The sequence below is a fragment of the Rana temporaria genome, chromosome 3 (assembly GCF_905171775.1).
Source record: "Rana temporaria chromosome 3, aRanTem1.1, whole genome shotgun sequence".
Lineage (NCBI taxonomy): Eukaryota > Metazoa > Chordata > Amphibia > Anura > Ranidae > Rana > Rana temporaria.
The window spans coordinates 145,114,813-145,123,260 of NC_053491.1; positions in this window are offsets into that span (position 1 = coordinate 145,114,813).

The window sequence follows — 8,448 nt, forward strand, 5'->3', positions numbered from 1 at the left end:
GTCCGCCACGAGTGTTGATTGGCTTAACAAGAGGGAGGAGACTCTTCTCTTGTATTTAAACTAGGCTCTGTCTACTGGAAATTAGGTCCTTGATGACGCTACGTGGGAGGGTGAAATGCGTTGACGCAATTTCCAGTTTTCTTGTCCAAAGTACGTCACCTTTGGATTAGGTGGAGAGTGTGATGGATGCAGCGTTTCCTTGATTTTACCACTGCCATTCCTCTTGCAATATCAATTTTTCTAGTCTAAATACCCTGCCAGGTTTGCGCAATAGAATTCTGCCAAATTGTACTTCACGATCAGTCCCATTTTTGGTGCCAATATCTACCTACAGTATGCCCTTCAAATTTTCTAGCAAAATTATAGGAACAAGTTTCAGGAAAAAGGCCTGGTCCTTAGTAACACTACCTAGCACAGACTTTCTTATGCTCACTGAATACTTGCACAATGAAAGAATGCTGGCCTGGTTGGACTTTGAAAGCAATCACAACTGGCAGAGCCCCATCCATCTCTCCGGCATATGTCACACTGTGGAGTGGATGTATAGAAGTTGTTTAAATATATTACTGTAGTTTATGTATAAAAATGCTAGGAACATATTTTTTTTAAATCTATTCTGAATAATCAAATCTATTGACAGGGAAATTATACGATTTTGTCTTTTATTAAAACATATACACATTACAACGTAATGAACATTTTGAATTCTTACAGTAAACAAATGTGTTTTAAAGGTTGACGATAATCTGGTTGCTAAGCAACTGGAAAGCAATAGATAATATAAAGGTCTGTGGTCAGTGGATTCTTGTCAGTGTTGTCCTACTGTGGTAAACTATATATATATATATATATATATATATATATATATATATATATATATATATATATATATATATATATATATACACCCATAAAAAATAAAATCTTTGGTTATTTTTTTCTTATATGCTTTATGCATTTGAAAGTTTAAAGAGAAAAAAATACGTAAAACGCATGAAAACTGCATGCACAAACACATAAAATATGCTGGTTTAAAAACGCAAAATGTACTGAAAAACGTGCCTGAAAAATGCATAGGTGTGAACCTAGACTTACTGTTGACTGACTCACTGCCTCTGCTAAAAGTCTGTTCCAAGCGTCAACTATTTTTCATACATCATAGTACACTAATATTCATTACCTACTGGTTTATACTTCATCAGGTGACTGGACACTGGTAGACAAAAGATCTTTAGACAGGAAGTGATCCCCTATATAACCCCTACCATACAGGAAGTTACTTCTGTTTTTTTACCAGTGTATGCAAGGTGGGTGGCACGGTTGTTTGAGCTCTGGGAGCTCCAGGGCTCTAGTTCCACAAATGGTTCTCAAATGAATCAAGGGATTGATTAATCGGATCCATTTGACACAGGCTTTATATGCTTAGCTAAATGGTACCCGAGCCTCACAAAGTAGACTCAAGACCCTGCAAGGTTTTGCCTGTAATGTGGCCTCCATGCACTGGACCCTGCAAAGTGGAATCCTCAAAACTACAGCGCTAAGGCATTCCTGCAGGGTGCTGTACAGGTCCAAGGGAGTGGACCCTAAATATAAAAAGGGTACCCAGTCCTTGAAGGTCCTCGAGTGACAGGAACCCGCTGTGAAGGGTGAAGATTGGGCTCTTGGTTTCTATGCTGCCCTGCACCTGGACAGGTAAGTGAAACCCCCTTATTTACTTATTGTGGGGCATCCCAGTGATTGTAACAATCAGTCAAGCTAGCTAGAAGCTGTTAAAAATGATAAATTATGTTAAATGATCCACACTTGTCGGATATCATTTGACCATGGGTCAGCTTCAACACTTCCAATATTGCACCCCGTTCAGGAGAGAGAGTAATATAGATAGCCGGATGGCCCCTTACCAGAATTGGTTGACTCCTATCACGGGAGTCAAACTTGCCTTGTACCAAAAGAAAGACAGCTTCAGATGTTCACACCGACAGCCAGTCTAGTACACAAACACCTCCTTGCAGGGATAACTCGGACGGTATAGCCTTTGGACGGGTGTCTGGTTCACCTCACCTCTGATCTGCTGCTCCAAACTCTCCGTGAAGATCATAGGCAGCACAGTGGTGAAGTGGTTAACGCTTTCACCTAGCAGCAAAAGGGTTGCTGGTTCAAATCCTGGCCATGACACCATCTGCCTGGAGTTTGCATGTTCTCCCTGTGTCTGTGTGGGCTTCCTCTGGGTACTCCGGTTTCCTCCCACACTCCAAAGACATGCTGGTCAGTTAATTGGATCCTGTCCAAATTGGCCCAGTATATATGTGTGCACGACTGAGTTTCGAAATCCTGCGGGGTAAATGACTGCACCAGCCAGGAAGACACTGGCTGCAAAAAGCGCCTAGAGGTGATTCAGTTTGCATGTGTAGCACTATACAAGTCATTCATTCATAATTAAGTGTTGCCACTCAAAGAAGTTCATTAGGTGGAAGGTGCAATGTTAAAAAACGAAAGAGAAGAAATTCATAGTGCAGTAAGCAAATGGTGATTTATTCCCAAAAAAAATCTTAAAACACAGCAAACAAAAAACAAAATCTTAAAAACAGCTGCTAGTGTTCAGGTAGCCTAAGGTGGGAGATAGTCCATAGGCGTTACCGCATATCAGCAGGCTACCTGAACACTAGTAGCTGTTTTTTAAGATTTTGTTTTTTGTTTGCTGTGCTTTAAGAGTTTTGTTTTAGAATAAATCACCATTTGCTTACTGCACTATGAAATTATCCTCTTCCTTTTTTTAACATTGCACCTTCCATCTAATGAACTTCTTTGAGTTGAATACTCACTAAGTGGCAACACTTAATTATCTTCACGGAGAGTTTGGAGCAGCTGATCGGAGGTGAACAACCAGACACCCGCCCAAAGGCTATACCGTTTGAGTGATCTCTGCACGGAGGTGTTTGTGTACTAGACTGGCTGTTGGTGTGAACATCTGAAGTTGTCTTTCTCTTTGTACAAGGCGAGTTTGACTCCTGTGATAGGAGTCCACCAATTCTGGGAAGGGCCATCCGGCCATATATATTACTCTCTCTTTCCTGATCAGGGTGCAATATTGGAAGTGTTGAAGCTGACCCATGGTCAAATGCATGCTGATGTCAAATGATATCTGACAAGTGTGGATCATTTAACATCAGCAGGCTATCTGACAAGTGAATATTGCTGCACTCTGGAGACTGCTGTACCTTTGATAATTGTTAGATTTATAATAGCACCTTTGGATGTTTTTTATCCTTAGAATGATTTTTGTGCTTTTTTAAAACACTGTTACACACTGTGAAACTATATATATATATATATATATATATATATATATATATATATATATATATTTTTTTTATTTATAACAAGAGAACATTTCACTTATTTTTTTTCCCCTTTTTTTCTGTTTTTTTAATTTGTTAAATTTGGAGAAAATATAAGCACATTTTTCACTGTTAGTTGTTATACTGATGATCCATGTTCAGTATTTCATCACCTGGTTATCTATTCATTTACAGTTTTTGCGCATCTGTTTTTGTTTTATATATAATGGGATTGTGCCTACAGTCAACGCTGCTGCTTCACTCTTTATCACCAAGGATGAACTGTCCTCAGCCCTAGCCGGGTTAGGGCACAGGATTGCTGGCGTGATTGCCTCCATCCTGCAGGGTGGCAAGAAGTCTGACAGATCCCCCTCCCCGGAGCCTCCTAGTCTGGAGCAGGAATGGGTTGAGTATGGGTTAGAGCTAAAAGCTCAGAATTCAGTGGATGGCCTAGCAGATGAGCCTGCTTCCGAGCAATCTGGGCAAGAAGATATCCAGTTGGTATTTGCCTCTCAATCTCAGAGGCTTTTGATCCTGACTCTTACCAAAATGGTTCTGCCTTTAAGTTGCCTCTTGCAGAGGTGACTGAGCCCACCTGGTGCTCTTTGGCATCCCTGAGACCTTTTCAGGCCACGCATGCTTTTCCCTTACACCTTTTGTTGGAACAGATGGTTTATGCTGATTGTGAAAATCCTGACAGAATTTTTGTTCCTCCTAAGAGGTTTTCCCTTTTATATCCCATGGATGAAAAGTTCACTAAGAAATGGAGCATGCCAGCCATAGATGCAGCAGTCTCCTCCTTAAACAAGAACTTAACTTGTCCGGTGAGTAATGCACAGGGCTTGAAAGACCCTGCTGACAAGAAATTGTAGTCATTATTAAAGGCCTCCTTTTCTTTGGCCAGTTCAGCTATTCAGCCAGCTGTTGCAGAAATTGGTATCTGCCAGTCTGTAAAGGATCAGATCAGATGGCCTGACAGGCCTAACCAGGAGGATGATCTGCCTGAAAATAAGGCAGATATTCCTCGAGTGCTGCGTTTTGCTGTTGACGCCTTAAAGTATTCAATGCAGCAGGTTTCTCGTTTGGCTCTCTTGTCTGTACATTTTGCGCAGACTTTTGTGGCTTAAGAACTGATCAGCCAAGCTTCCTTGTAAGAAGTTATTTGCAGGTTTCCCCTTTCATGGGGAACGTTTATTATTTTTATCTGGACAAATATATCCAAAAGATTTCTGGAGGGAAGAGTTCTCTACTTCCTGTGAAGAAAAGCACCAGGCATCCCTCGTTTTAAACTTCAGGGACTGCTTCCTGAAATGTCTCAGCGCCAAGGCAGTTCCGCCGCCAATAGGGCACTGAAGTCAGGGGCAAGCTGCAGGGCCAGGGCCAGGACCAGAAAAAGCCCTGGGTCCAAAATTCTTCAAAATCCAGCACCAAGCCCTCCCTTTGAGGAGATGCTCCCACTCTATCGGCTGGGGGAAAGACTGCTGCACTTTGTGGAAATTTGGAGAACAATAGTTCAGGATGAGTGGCTCACCTTAACTATATCATGTGGTTACAAGCTGGAGTTGCAGGGGGTTCCCCCTCAGAGGTTTTTAAGATCCAGCGTTCCCTCCGATCCTCCAAAAAGAGACTTATTGTTTCACGCACTACATCATTTAGTGCATTAAGGAGTGATTGTAGAGGTTCCTGTAAGACACGGGTTTTACTCAAACCTGTTTACGGTTCAAAAACCAAACGGGGGCACCAGGCCCATTTTGGACCTAAGCTCCCTGAACCGGTATCTACTGATCCAGTCCTTTCGGACAGAGTCTGTCTGCTCAGTGGTAGCCTCACTCCAGATGGAAGACTTTCTAGCCTCCATCGATATAAAGGACGCGTATTTACACGTACCTATCTTTCAGCCTCATCAGAGGTTCCTGCGATTTGCAGTAGAGGAACGTCATTTTCAGTTTGTGGCTCTACCCTTTGGGCTTTCTACAGCTCCCCGGATTTTCACAATGGTTTTAGCTCCCTGTAGCTTGGAGAGTACTGACTACAGATGCCAGTCTCTCAGGCTGAAGAGTGACCCTAGCTCAGGGGAAATGGTCAAGGACAGAACAGATCCTGCCCATCAACGTCCTGGAATTGCAGGCAGTACGACTAGCCCTATGGTCATTCAGCTCTGAAGGAGGTGAACCACATACTAGCCTGGGCAGAGGGACATGTGCTGATTCTATTGGCAGTCCATATCCTGGGAGTAGAGAACTTGAAGGCAGATTATCTCATCTGCCAGCAAATCTGCCCGGGGGAATGGTCCCTATACCCAGGGGTGTTCCAGGAAATTTGCCAACGTTGGGGATGGCCAGAGGTCAACCTACTGGCATTTAGGTTCGACAACAAGCTACAGCAGTTTGTATCTCGAACAAGAGATCCTCTGGCAATCAAAGCAGATGCTCTGGTAGTTCCATGGAGCCAATTCTCCATGGTTTATGCTTTCTCTCCAGTCTCTCTCCTTCCACATTTGTTGCGCAGGATTCGGAGAGAGGGAGTTCCAGTCATTCTGACCTGGCCCAGAAGGCCCTGGTTCCCAGAGATTGTGAGACTGACAATAGACAAGCCATGGACGCTTCCATGGCGCCCCGACCTACTGTCTAAAGGTCCTGTATTCCACCCCAATTTACAGTCTCTAAATTTGACGGCAATGCTATTGAAGCCAGGGTGTTGAAGGACCGTGGCATCTCAAAAACCGTGGTGTCTACCCTAGTGAATGCTAGAAAAGCTGTCACTAGAAAGAGCTATCATAAGGTCTGGAAGACATATTTTTGGTGTGAAGCCAAAAAATTGCATCCTTGGAAATATGTGATTGGGAAAACTCTCTCCTTCCTACAGTCAGCTGTGGAAATCAAATTGGCTTTGAGTACAATCAGAGGTCAAGTTTTGGCCCTATCGGTATTCTTCCAAATGTCTTTAGCCGCCCATTCACTGGTCCGAACATTTATACAGGGGGCAACTCGCTTGCTTCCCCCTATTAGGTCACCTTTCTGTCCTTGGGACTTGAACATGGTGCTCTCTGTATTACAGAAACAAACATTTGAACCTATTAAGGAAATCCCATTAGACTTGCTGTCACGCAAGCTAGCCTTCCTGATGGCTACTACCTTGGCTAGAAGCGTGTCTGAGTTGGTGGCCCTTTCATGCAGGGAACTGTACTTTATCCTTCACCATGACAGAGTCGTGTTACGACCTGTTCCATCCTTGCCAAAAGTGGTGTCGGCCTTTAAATTAGGACATTATTTTGCCTTCTTTTTTCTCTCGGCCTCGTTAGGCGGAAGAGAGACGGCTGAATTCTTTGGACGTTGTCCGGGCAGTCAAGGTTTATTTGTAAATGGAGTTGATCCGCGCTATCCCCAAAGGAGGAAGGTGTATGGTAGTGCCACAAAGTGCAAAAGGTTCCACCTAATAAATGTGAGTGTTATCGTTCCTGTTAGGACACAATACTAAAAAGTGACATAAAAATATGACAAGGTGCTGCAATCATGAATTAGTTGGTATAGTAAAGTAAAAATAAATATGATAGAGTAAGTAATGATGCGCAACCTAAAAATGTGCATAAAATAGCGATTGAAAAATCACCTAATCAGCGACTAAAATTGGTGAGTATATATGTGTGTGAGTATATAAACAAAATCAATATCAATGTGATCTCAATACAAACATATATAAAGAAAACAGCCGTGTGATTAAACAAATGCGGCACACCCTCATTGATAATCCTGAGTGGTCATTCAAGTCCAGACAGAAGATAAACATTAAAAAATGAGAATCCAAAACCGCAACAAGTGACCACTTGGAAGTCCAGAAAAAGAAAACACAGGAGCAGGGATATGAATCTTCAGTGTTATGCTTCCATCAAATAAGGTAGATAAATGGCCGCTTACCGACTCAGATGGACCTCTATTATGGAGATCATACAAGCTCAGCACACTAGGGTAGGTTCACCAGGCTCCGGACATGGAAATCAATCCACAGCAGAAAGACCTCTTCACCTCTCCATAGAACACCGAACACTTCTTTATACCAGCTGGATTTTTATCCTAGCGCATATGCAAGATCTCCTCTCAGGACAGTGATAAGGGGCGTTCAGTGAGCAGTTTGGGTTATAATAAAAAAGAGAAAAACTTCATGGTGCAGTATGAAAAAAACAGGTACCTATTATTGATATAAAAAGCGGGTTACTGACATCCAAAAAGATAAAACGAATCTAAAAACAGACTACCAGCGGCTGCTCACACCAAACCAGCTGAAGTGTGATGACGTCAGAGTCCTTAGCTCCACCCGACGCTGCGTTTCTCTGTACAAGGCATCCACTGGGAAAGGAGGCTGCTTTCGGTGTTCTATGGAGAGGTGAGGAGGTCTTTCTGCTGTGGATTGATTTCCATGTCCGGAGCCTGGTGAACCTACCCTAGTGTGCTGAGCTTGTATGATCTCCGTAATAGAGGTCCATCTGAGTCGGTAAGCGGCCATTTATCTACCTTATTTGATGGAAGCATAACACTGAAGATTCATATCCCTGCTCCTGTGTTGTTTGATTGAATACCTGCAGTTTTTTTGCTACCCTTTTTTTCTTTTTCTGGACTTCCAAGTGGTCACTTGTTGCTGTTTTGGATTCTCATTTTTTAATGTTTATCTTCTGTCTGGACTTGAATGACCACTCAGGATTATCACTGAGGGTGTGCGTCATTTTGTTTAATCACACGGCTGTTTTCTTTATATATGTTTGCATTGAGATCACATTGATATTGATTTTGTTTATATACTCACACACATGTATACTCACCAATTTTAGTCTCTGATTATGCGAATTTTAGTGTAGGAACCTCCTGGGCTTTTCGCCATCAGGTATCTGTGGCTCAGATTTGTAAGGCTGCTACCTGGTCTTTAGTGCATATGTTTTATCAAATTTTATCAAGTGGATGTTCGAGCAGCCGAGGATTCGGCTTTCGGCCACAGTGTACTGTGGGCTGCCGTATAAAGTCTGATGACTATTGTTTGGCAGAGTGTCTTCCTCCCCTCAAGGCTATTGCTCTGGGATGTCCCAGTAAGTAATGAATATTATCCTAACTCTGTGTCCCAT